This window comes from Mya arenaria, chromosome 8 (assembly GCF_026914265.1).
Source record: "Mya arenaria isolate MELC-2E11 chromosome 8, ASM2691426v1".
Taxonomy (NCBI): Eukaryota; Metazoa; Mollusca; class Bivalvia; order Myida; family Myidae; genus Mya; species Mya arenaria.
Window position 1 is genome coordinate 27,594,714 of NC_069129.1, and position 13,021 is coordinate 27,607,734.

Genomic DNA, 13,021 nt, shown 5'->3' on the forward strand with positions numbered 1-13,021 from the left:
CTCATCCTATAACATTTATACGCGAGTAGGGTAGGCCATCGTGCATTTGTACTCTCATGATGATCGTGACAAGAAATTATCATTGTATTGCACTGTGTTGTTTGTGGAGTTTTGTTCTGTTGTCCAATGTTTCTTGTTTGTGATGTTATGGGTTTTTTGTGTGTGTTCTTTGTCTTTGGTGTTTACCCAGTGCCATTTAACGGGGTTTATGTATACACTTTTGGTAACTGAGCTTGTTTCTGTAGTTTTTCATATAAATATTGCCTGGAAGCAACTATTGTTTAACCCGGCATTGAATTAATAGTATGAGCTTCTCATTCTTCTCGAAGAAATAATCTTAACAGATTTATGAGAACAAAAACAATTCCGTGCCACGCATCAACTGAATCGATAAAGGGGCTTGCATCAAATCAAATGTCATATTTTTTCTTTATACTCCAAAATATCTTTGTCTCTTCTATTGTACTCAAACAATAAACGAATAGAGGTTGAAACATCTGGAAAATAATTATACCATTTTATGCTTTGAAAAGTTGTAATTATATATCATTAAGTCCTCTGAAACTGTTAAAGGCATCTTTGATCCGATCTGAAATAGTCTTGGCACATCTGGTTATCTGAATGTGAAATATGAACAAAGCATTCAGCATCTGCTGTCCTCGTTAACTTTCGTTTTACTATGCTACAGAGAACCATAACACATCGTTTCTGGACAACCTTGCTTTCATCATTGATGCTTTTACAAATCATGCAACGTTGTGATATAGAGGGAGGAAACTTGTTCGTTTTAGTAGAACATAAACTTCTTTGATTGAGCACCAAAAACTGTATTTCACGAATGGCATTGCAACGAATTAAACCTCTATTTTTGGTATTTACGAAGTGATGTGTTTGGCGATTTTACACTCAAACAAAATATAATTGTTTCAAAATGTGTTAATAAAGAATTTAAAATCACAATCTACTGTAGTTAAAAAAACGCACCAAAATTGAATGAGAACTTAACGTTGGAATTGACGGCATTGAATTTGTGTCCCATCTCTGTGCACGCTTACGTTTGATTTTGGTGTTAGAGCGGACATAAATTTTAAAACGGTGAAAAATATAAAATTGAAATTTTCACTGTTTAAGCAGTGAAATTCAATATTAAAGTTCTGATAAATCTTAATTAGCCACAGGAAAGCATTTAATAAATATGTATTTCAATCCCTGTTTTAAGCACAATTTCAACCAACTTGGTCAATATTCATTAGTATTAAAACACAGTGTAGAAAATAAAACAAAAACACATGATCCTAATTCAAAATCTGCTTGAGGTTGAGGCCGTTGCTACTGATATATGGCTTTTTACCAGAATTTCTATCATTTTTATTTTTGAAAACACGACGAAGATATTAGACGTAAGCAAACTGCATTTCTTTCCGAAATGTTTTACTGCTCCGAATTGAGCTAATGCATATTATAAGAAGTAGTAAATCAATTGCACTAAACACATTCACCATGTAGAAAATGTCAACAGATGATCATAAAACTTTGTTTTTAAATGCGTCGGATATGAAATGTGTTTGTAATGCATTTGGCATTTTAACAGACGTTCGCACATGTGCAGCTGACAATGTTACACTCATATCAACAATATCAGTGACAATACTGCGGGTGCTCGAGTAGATATAAAATCGGGGTTCCCGTTGTTGGTTTTTACTAGATTTGCTCGGATAAAGGTATGTTTTGGCCTAAAAGAAAAAAAAAAAGAATATTGTGTCTTTATTGTTGGCTAACTTTAATGGTAAGCTGATACATAACACTCTATAATATAAAAGGAATTAAAAGAATAATCACAACAGCAATCATCCCGACCACAATCCGTTTATGTAGGTCAAAGGTCACACATTTTGTGCCATATATTTAAGCAAATCATCCTGCACATGCATAGTTTTTGCAATTCATTGTTTAATACAAAAATAATCTTAAGGCAATTAAGTATCATCAAAATATATTCGTTAGCAAACGCCCAATACCATATAGTACGTAAGCGGATATGGGTAAGATGATCGTAGAGGCGTTTGACTTATGGTTCGTTTAAACGTGCAGAATGATCCGTGAGTCATTTTATTTTTTTAAATCATTATGGAGAAACAGAAACAGTTGTTAAAGTCTAGCTGAACGGCGAAAGGCGAAATTACATTTCTTGATTACATCAATAAGATCCGACAGCAGACTTGGTGTGGACATGTTGTTATCTTAAATGATTCAAAGTTCAACGTTTATTGTTATTGTTTTTAGTTTTTATAAACAAAAAAAAAAGCATACATATATGATAAAAACGCGATAGATAGTGACAATGACATGTAATGATTTAAAAACCAAACTTCAATCCATTTATTTTTCAAATGCGTAAGATGTAAACATTGCTACTTTACAAATAATCACTGTATTTGAATACATACAGGTATTATTTTGCAAAAAATGCATTCCTACAAGTATTTTCTAAAGGACATATCAATTGAAAATGGAATCCGTCGTCAATTAAACATTTGCCAGCATGTGCAAGTTCGGTTTTTTTTCTTCTGTGTATCCCATAATGTCTACCAATTTCAATAGCTAAAAAATATGTACAGATGATCTTAATGACGTAAAACAATTACGAAATACAGCTTTAGCTAGTACATTAACATATTATTGAACTGTTAAACTCGTTTTTCATATTATATAGTATATTCAGTATATAATAATACTTTTCTATTCGCAAAATCTAGCTCTACAGTCTTGTATATACTGATCCTTTAACCTTTTAGTATACGTAAATATACATCGGCAATTTTATACAGAGATAATGTTCTTGTAATGAAAACCCACATTGCAAGCTATGCAAATTATTTTATAAACAAAGCAAACAATTTTTGACTTAAATTTCAACCTTGACGTTATCCTATTGGACAATAAAAATATTCGAAAGTCCTGTTTGTTTTTAACAATACATTTAAAAGAAGCATACATTTACTTGATTGTTTTATGCTTGAGCCCTGTGATATAAGTATGTCGTTATAACATAGTATAATACAACAGTTTTATCCGTAGAACAGTAATCCTTTCTTCTAAAACTAGCACGGCTTTCAGATAATCTACTAATGCTTCAGCATAAAATGTCACACGAGCGGCAACAATAGTAATATAAATTTTGCTTAACACATCAATAAGTGAAATACCTCTATAACTTTTCGAATTGACCAAATGGCCTTTTCGTGCGATGGAAATGTATTTCTATGAGACCATTTTCAGGAAATGACACTGAAGCAATGAATTAATTCCAATGTTTACAAATAAATGGTAATACAATTATCAATACCGTAGACAATATGTGTTGGCAGACTAAACCTCAATCTAATTTAATGGCAGTACAGTAATACAGGATGACATGGTGTGTATATTGTGTTATCGACAATGATTCAAGGCACTCTCTGATAAATAATTGGGTAAAAGTAAAAGGATAAAACCATTCGAAATAAACAAGATCTGATGTCATGGCACGTTTAACGTTTGAGTGTAAGACTAGAATTAAATGTGTGGGTGAACGTAATGACTTAGACTTGTAGATCTAAAGTAAAGTCCTAAAGAAAAGCGAAATGTCAGCAAGATTGTACTCATTGACAAGCACGTTTCCATTGTGACGGTAGTTACTCGGTTGTTAAAAATGGCATAAATTGACAAACCATGTAGGTTAAATGAAATTATAATAAAGTTTTGTCGTTGTTCATGTCGAACAAGACAATGGTGTCTCGTTCCTTATAATAGGTATCACGACATGAAGTTTTGTAATTATTAATTATTTTTAAATTCCTTATGACTGAAGCATAACAAAAACATTATCGTGATGTATCAAGCAGGCAAATGCATTTACTTTTAATATAAGGGAGCACATATATGAATAGGTTATGTTATCATCATGCATTTTTTAACGTACGTTTGAAAAGCGACCGTATTGCTTTTGGCAAATTGTCACTTAAGCTGCCATGTTGCGTCATGCAACCTGAAGATGGAGACATAGACTTGTAATTGTGTAAAAGGTTTTTAATGGAACTAATGTACCTTTCAGGGAAACATGTAATTTAATTGATGTCTGCAAGACAGTTAATTTAGAAATTGCTCTTACTAAATGACCTGAAATTCTGAGCAATGTATGAGTTTAACTTTAAACTGTGTCCAAATAAAACTAATACTGAAGAACAATTCCTAAAGGAATGTTGCAACATTTTTTACTGTATTTTTACTGACGTGACATTAATTCTTTCATAATTACGGGTATAAAAGAATATCATCGCAACAATTCGTTTGACAAAACACTTTTGTTTTCATTTCGATTCTTGCCAAATACACATTTGATCCATTAATAATACTTTGTTCTTTATTCAAAATATGTTCTAGAGTATCCTTGAAATACTTCACTAGAGCAGTCTATGGAGGTCCTGGAAGATGCTTCATACCCATAGGAAAAATGATATTGTGGAATATAGGTGATTTCCTGCTTTGCTTTTAGTTTTTTATAAAAACATAAATTACATAATTGCAAAGTAATTAATGAAGTTCAATTTTGCATAATTTATATTCAAAATTCAATGCAAACCAAATTCGCCTTTGTCAGGAAAAAGTCTAACACCTAACAATTTTTCAAAAAGACAATTTGAGTGTTATTGATAACACACATAAGGGCCGGGGCGCAGCGTGGCCACACGTGTATGTACTCGATGGGGGAGGGTGATGGTGTCGTGTCCATGCGTCCTCCTAGGAAATTTTAAAATAGAAAACCAAATATTTACCATTTATGATTTTTTATCAACTAATGTTTGAAGTTCTTTTACGGTATATTTTGTCCAAACCCTTCACCGAAAAGTCAAATTAACAATTACATGGTATAAATGGATATATGCGTGTTGATAATACGGAATGCTTTCTTAGGTCGAGCATTTAGAAGATGAAAGAAATCGAATACTGTTTTATTTAAAAAAAGATTGTATGCCAATAGTAGTAAATCGAATAATAAGGGCCCAATCGAAAAAATATTTAGTCGTTGAGTGAAATTATCTTAGTTGTGTTATACTATTTCCAACTATGTGAACCACATGGCAATCCAGAACTATATTTGTATTTGTTCCTTATGAATTAAGCAAAACCGACAAGTTCTACAGGATCTGGTATTGTATCGATAATAATAACTTTTCGTTAGGAAGTGTTCTTAATAGGTAATAATACTGAAATCACCAATGCAAACTGGCATGATTGAGTATAACTATTCTCTTTGAAATCTAAACTTTAAAATCATAGGTTATCCATCTTTTGATGGCGATGTTCCCTTCTTATTATGTATTCATTTCGCAATTGGTTTGATTCGCTGAAGTATGCTCGGATGTGAATTAGTTTTGTTCCCGTAGTACATAATGCCTGCTATTTTGTCAAAACAATGATTAAGACAGCAGAAATTGGGGATAACCTTTTCTAACTTCTTTATCAATCATTACGACATATTTCCTAAACACAAATACAGTCTTAAATCTCGGATTGTTAATGCTATTTCTCATTCGGATTTTTATGGCGACATTCTCAAAAAGCTTCGCAAATTCATGATGTTTATTCCGATAAGACTTAAAAAGTGCATATGTTTGTGTGCACATTATTGCCGTATGAGCCCTTGCATTGTGCTTCTTAACAGGGTGTTTATGAAAATTCGACTACTGGGCTTGTCCCTGCAGTTCTCTTTGTATATCTGTACAGTCTGTGCCAAATTATAAATTCTTACTGTTGAAAATTATAAAGATGTTCAATGTAGTATGTACCTTTTTTGTACCAATTATTATAAGTAACGTTTGATCGTTTTGTTAGTGCCTGTTTATGTTGATAGTAAAAGAGCTGTTAAATGTAGTATATACACTTTTTGTACAAATCGCTTTTTTTAAGAAGTCGGATATAAACTGGCTGTCTGTTTATCTGTCTATCTACCAAAAATACTGATATATGATGAAGAAATTTGTTCAATGTATACAATGTTGAAATTAGCGTGTAGTAAGTGCAAAGTTCAGTGGTGATTTCTTTACATACTCGTATATTTCACAATGCATTACGGCCGCCGTATGAATTGGTCAAATCCCATTTCGTTCAATATGCTTAAGTTTTGTTTCCGACAAACGAAATAATTTGGTTTTTTTTACTTTTTATAGGAGAGAAAAATGCTACTATGTATCTTTGTGTAAGGATCGCACCCAAGATGGAGAATTAAACTGTACTTCTAACGAATAAATTGGAGCGGGTGCATTCAAATTTGAAAAGAAAAATGGGTAAAAAAATCTTAAATTATCGCTATTAAAATTTTACGGAATGCGCATTACAGAAACATTTAAAAATGTGTTTTCGTGTTGATGTGAATTGTGTCACAGTTTCTTGATTGTCAGTTCGTAAACTGTACTTCTTCAATTTGTCAATATTAAGACATTTTTTTGACTCTCTGTACCAAAGACGCCATTCTAAGCTACTAAAAAGTATCGATTGAAAGACTGTCCGTGCTCTTCATATTTTTCAGAAATAAATAATGCGTAAAAATGCATTTTTCCCGTCCTAATTAAGCGCACGTGCCCTTTTTACTACGACTTGATTTTCCATCGTTAGAACATATGTGCACGAAATAAGCATTTACAACATATCACACCACTATGTTCACTGAACTGTCAAGTCATAAAGACAATATTATTTGGCCCTGTACATTAGTTATTTGGAAGCAATGGACTTTATTCAATATGGTTTTGGCAGATACTATTTACAATCTTATATGTAATTAAGTTGTCAATAACAGTTATCTGCGGCGTGCCATTTCTGTATTACAACGACTTGATTTGGTATCTCGGGGATTTTGGTAGTTGTCTGCAACTTGTCATTGACTTTAGAATGCGAAGCTTTATGGTATATAGTTGATGACTATCTCACTCTTATATGGTATGAACCTTTATGTAAATATATTATAACTAGTGTGTGAAAGATAGGAATGTATAGCATGCTTTTTTCCTCCTAGTGACATGTTTTTTATGTTTGTTTTTGTTTTTTACGTGTGTGCATATTGAATATATATTGATAATTGAACATTACGATGAAATCTGGTTTACTCAATACTGTTGGTTACAAAGTAGGTGGTTAGTCTAATGGGTATAAATATTAGAATTCGTTATATCTTAGCTATTATGTAAAACATTCACCGATTTAAAGTTTGCCCGATTTTTTGATACTCAATCAACGGACACAAATATGAAATTAATAGTCAGGCCAAATACGTACGTTAGTTTAAGATAAAGGTTTTGAAAAAGGATGACACCGCCGTAAAAGATAAGGCCATTTTCTCCAATAAAAGGAGAAACAAAACATGTTAAGCATTTGATCTCCTTATTTTCAGAACACGTTTATGGCAAGATTTTAAGGAAATACCATAGGTCACCAGGCACTGCTGGTGGTTATCAAGTCACCGTCGTAAAGAACGATGCACTTAAAGGAATGCAATAAAGTCTAGTTACAACAAGTAGTCGCATGTGATAGATCGATAGTTGTTTCATTTGTGCTGATTATCGAAATAGGTCTTTCGATCGGTCAGTTAAATTCAGAATATCTTTACCACAACATTTGTGGCATTAAAGAAACAACACTATGATATCAAGTCATGCAGTGTATCTTATTAGTTATGTCAAACTTCAGACACCATACAAAATGTACATATGCTGATAGTGTTGATATAACGAAAATTTGTAAATGAATTAGAAAATTTACTAAATGATTCACGATAAACCGTCACGTAAAGGGCCGTTGATAATTTCGTTGAATTCGACTTTCTGCATTTCCTCAGTGTATGTGACATACTACATCTTGATAATTTAGTGCAAACTAGGACTATCGCATAATTTATGAAAATGTCCCCGCAGGTAGCGTTGACACAGGATTAGATTTGAATCTTTATGTTCTTTATATTAAAAAAAGGCAACAACTCTTGCCAGCGGCTTGCACCATAAGCCTTGATATAAATCAATCCTTCGAATTTAAGTCAGATCCGCCAAAGAGATTTTGAGTTAAACGGCACTCAATAATCTCTATGTGTTTGATATTGTAAAAATACAAACCATCCTTATTTGTCGAAAAAGTACTCTAACCGAACCCTGCAAATGGCATGCCACACTTGGCTTGATAGAGGACCCTCGTGTTAAGTTAATCCAAATCCGGCCAGGAATTATGGAGATGAACCGCGACCAAGAATCTTTATAAGCACAACATGTATATTGTTAAATAACAAGTGCCATAACTATGTCACAGAAAGCCTTAGCGAACACTGAGGATAGGATGCAACGTTAGGCTAAATATTAATCACTCCTGTGAAATTTCATTCCAATTTGATAAAGGCTAATGGACATAACACGTGCACAACGTGTAAACAGACAGACAGACAGACAGACAGACAGACAGACAGACAGACAGACAGACAGACAGACAGACAGACAGACAGACAAGCAATACACAATCTGAATCAAGTTTATCCACCTATTACAAAATTGTTCTGAAAGGTTTAACTACAGGGAACACAAAACTAAGTTATGAAGCAACACTAGTCTGTAACCGTGTAGAACTCGTACCTTTTTTGTGGATGTGATAAAGTTTGATTGGGGATGGAAGGCATGAATTCCTCACAAATGTTTCTGAACAATGTCAAACGAAACACAATCAAACTTTCATGTTTTACATAAATTATAACCTTAAAATAAAAGTCTTCCGATTAATAAATAGCGTTCGCAATGCTAAGAACGTAATTAACAGGAACACTGTAAAGACATTCGATCGTTTGTAAGAAATTGTTATAAAATGGGCGATGGGATACACCTATCAAATTTCTTGAGTTTTAAAATTCCAATATATTAGAGGTTTATAGGAAAGTAATGAATGTCATTTCAGCTCCTGTAGCAAACATATCTGTACCACTTTCAACGCGTCATTTATAAAACTTAAGTACATTTCATTAAATCTTTGATTGCATTGCCTGATACGCAACGTCGGCATTATATAGAACATGCATATCACATACAGGGCCATTTACATGAAATATATTTATCATTAATTTAATTTAAAAAATGTTCAAAGTTTCGCTGTGTAGTTAACTTAACAATTATTAAAGACATAGACAAAGTTTTATTGAATATATGCTTATTGCAAACAAAGCACTAAATCCTCGAAAATTGTATTTTGTTTAAGTATTCAAAAGCCATTTACTATTCTGTGCTACCAAAGTATCAACCGTGATAGGGTGTTATTAGTGTTTTATGCAAGGAAACGACAATATATCTAAGTCCCGAGGGTGCATCTGATTAATTTGTCTTCTCATTCAGTCTACAAGAACTCATTTCTTCGGGACAAAATAACGTCTGAATGCAAATAAATTGTCATGCTTATGAGTCCCACTTCACTTGTACAACAGTGTCACCATAATTAGTATGTTATAGCTTAACAATTGTTTCTGGAACATGTTAATTTGTGCCTTTAGAAACCTTCTCTTTTCTCTTTTGTTTTTGTTTTTTAAAGGGAATGATCCTTTCAGTCATAACTTTCGGATATCTTTCGGAAAAGTGTTCAAAAGTTGAGACACATAACTTGTTTGGACTCATACGCTCCGAACATTTCTATAAACAGCATTGTACCTTAAAAAGTATATAGACTAAATGTTCGTTTGTATAATTGTCGTTGGTCAAACTAATAAAATCTATAAATCTAATAAGTCAATCTTCTTTTTTTAAAGCAGTCAATCAGACTGCATTTTCGTATAACACATGAAGAATAAGGACACCCACATGTATTTGATTAACTTCAATATATGTGCTTTGTTTTTGTATCTTAATGTGAATTTACCATAATTCTTCGTTTTTTAACCAGCTGTTCCGGTCGATAGATGTACTACGGATCAGGGTATGTTAGTTTGAAAGTCAAGTGCACCATATTTGTCAGGCTTCGCGATGTTATCAAAAGGTCATACAGATTTTTGATATATTTCATACACATTTCATACCTGTCATTATAAATCTTTTATCGGGGAAAGAGACGCTGTCATCACACACGTCGTTGTACGGTATTGGATATAGTACAAAGAAAATTGATTAAGTAGTGGTCTTTTTACTTAATTTATGTTTTTGTCATTCGCTTTAAAAACATATAAAAACATACATTCCAAGTTATCTTATCCCATCTAAAAGGCCTAAATATGTAAGCGCTGCATCGAAAAACAAACTTAATCTACTCTTTCCATTATTTCATTGTATATTTGTATCATTTGAAAAAATATAACCAAGAACCCTAAAGTGACACTCTTATTCAAAATCATTACATACACATGTATAACATAAATTTAGGGTGAAAAAGCTTTAACTACTTGCATAATAAAGCATTAATGGAAAATATTAATTACTGATAACAGAATTGTAACCAAATATATAATAGATGAAAACGTAAAAATATTAAATGATTGGTGAATGCTAAAAGATTAACCGTGATTTACTTTAGCCTCATAAGGTCGAAATAGCGTGTTTTCTGCACTTTTCTTTCAAACAATACTCTGTTTAATGCATAAGAACCATCGTTTTCGACATTTATTTATCCCTTTTGATATGTTAAAACAACTTTAATATGTTTGGTAAATCTTATTTGGGAGTATGAGTGCATCTTAAAGACATTGTTGATTAGATAGCCTAAGGCATTATCACTCTTACTAAAACATAATCATATTGTCAACAGACTTTTCCGAAAAATGCAAAAAAAATAATAAATAAAACTTATATTATTTCCTTTCGTGAATTAATTATCCCAAAGCATGACGCAAAAAAAATGTATGTTTTACTCTAAAAAAAGATTGTTCCTCAAGCTTAAATAGGAACGTGTGGGCCTATCCTACCAACATTTCCACTGTGGAAGGCCCTTCAAAAAGTTTGAACTCATGCTAGTTAATTTGGCCTTATCTCGGTTTTCACTAAAAGCATACCAAACCATTACCCAATGCATTGCTACCGAAAAAGCAGATATAATAACAAAAGGAGAATATGAGATATTGATTTAATTTTAAATTAAAAAAGGTCAATAACACAACATGACACTGATGGCTTTGATTCACCAACGGTTAAGAATCGATGAAGTATAACCTAATTACATCTAACTTAAATTGTTAAGTTGAACTTAAGATATGTCAAAGTTACGTTACCGGTTTGGTTTAGTTGTAAACGATGCCCGCATGTCTTCTCCCTTTTTGCGTAACGAACAATGAATGAGCAGAAGTCATCAATCGTTTAATAAAATGTTGCGACCTGAATCCTTGCTTTCAGTGTATATGCTAAGATATAAAGGGATGCACAGCAATTCAGTAAGCTGACATGAGCGATTTGTTTTCCCGCTTGCTATGGATGCGCTGGTAGAGCTTGTGATGGGGGATCTCCCTCTTTAGGCTTCAAGACTGTAGACCTTAAAACACTAACAGAACAACGTGACAAACACAATGTAACTACAAGCATATTTGAAGGCATATTAAACACATCGGTTATTGGCAGAATGATCAACAAATGTAAAATATGCGCGGTGGAAGTGGTGATTACTATGTATCATGTCAAAAGGAATTTCTAGTAATGTGCATGACATATAGGTTTTGCACGAAACGTTGAGAGCTCGATAATTACGCCGAAAACTATGGCACAGATGAAGTCACAATACCTCAATTGATTTGGTTGCAGAAAGAAACTACAAGTACATTTTCACACACATTTGCAGGTATATACAGCAACACACATCACTTGCATTGGATACAAAAATGCATAAAGACAGTCTAAAGTATTTAAACGCGTACACGAGACCATGTTTTGAGATACAGTAAACAAATAGGCTTTAGTTAATCGTGACAAGGAGATATTAGAGTTTACCTCCCAGGAAGCGAATACTCTCAGTGTTCCGAGTCAACATTGATTGGGCTCTGAATTCGGTTCAAGAAAATCTCTTCTCGCAGAAATGAGCCTTGATTAAAACTGCCAACGAACACGTATATTGCTCTGCTAATGGTTTTTACTACAACCGTATATATATATATGAAACTTCAAAACACTTTCTTATACAACAAATGATATGTCTTTAACAAAATCGCCAGAGAAGTAAATTCAGTCTAGGCAGATTATGAATACTAACATATTTACACAAATATTTTGAGACGTAAGCTGAGGTTTAAATCGTTATGCATTGCAAATGATCAAGTGGTTAATCTTTTCCAGCGTTATTGTGACGACATTTGATAAAATGTTTCCGGTTACAGTCAGATCGTTCCATTTACAGAATGTGTAAGAAAGGATTACTGAAAGGTTCCTTATTATTAATAAATGAAATGAAGTTTTGTTTAAACAATTTTTGAATGAAATAATGAACTATTGGTGTAAATATAAGAAATGATTTGCGGATTTGATGTCATTATCGGGGATATGAACGCAATCGGGCTGGTCAAAGTACGCGCGGAGTCCTTCGGACACCACACACTTTGACCAGCCCAATTGACCCGCAATTTATTCCATAATTAATTGCTTGTTTGTAAAAATACTGACCATCAGCGATTTATGTTATAGAGCAATAAAAAGATGATCAGCCGCCGAACTATGTTCCGTTCGTGCCGGAACCCGGGATTGAACCGGGGGCCTTTAGATCTTCAGTCTAACGCTCTCCCAACTGAGCTATTCCGGCTGACAAATGAGAAAAAGTAGGTCAATTTTAAAAAGTTGACCCAAGCGAAAGGTCGCCTATCTATTATCAAATATTTAAGAGACTAATCGCGCCTGTAAGGAAATTGATTTTGCAATGGAATTCATTTCAGCCGCGGAAAGTGATTGCACTTATGGTTCGGCTTGATTTATTCGTTTTGTAATTAGAACCTATTACTATCGGGACAAGTGCTCGTTTATGGTCACCAGATTTGTTTAAGCTCCCAGAAAACTCGTGT

At 33.2% G+C, this 13,021-nt stretch overlaps 1 non-coding gene across 1 annotated transcript; it reads right to left on the reverse strand.

Annotated features, from left to right (window-relative positions):
• Positions 1-12,692: 12,692 nt before the first annotated feature.
• On the reverse strand, positions 12,693-12,765 carry Trnaf-gaa (transfer RNA phenylalanine (anticodon GAA)). The gene has a single exon. It is a non-coding gene; the product is annotated as a tRNA-Phe (tRNA).
• Positions 12,766-13,021: the final 256 nt, after the last annotated feature.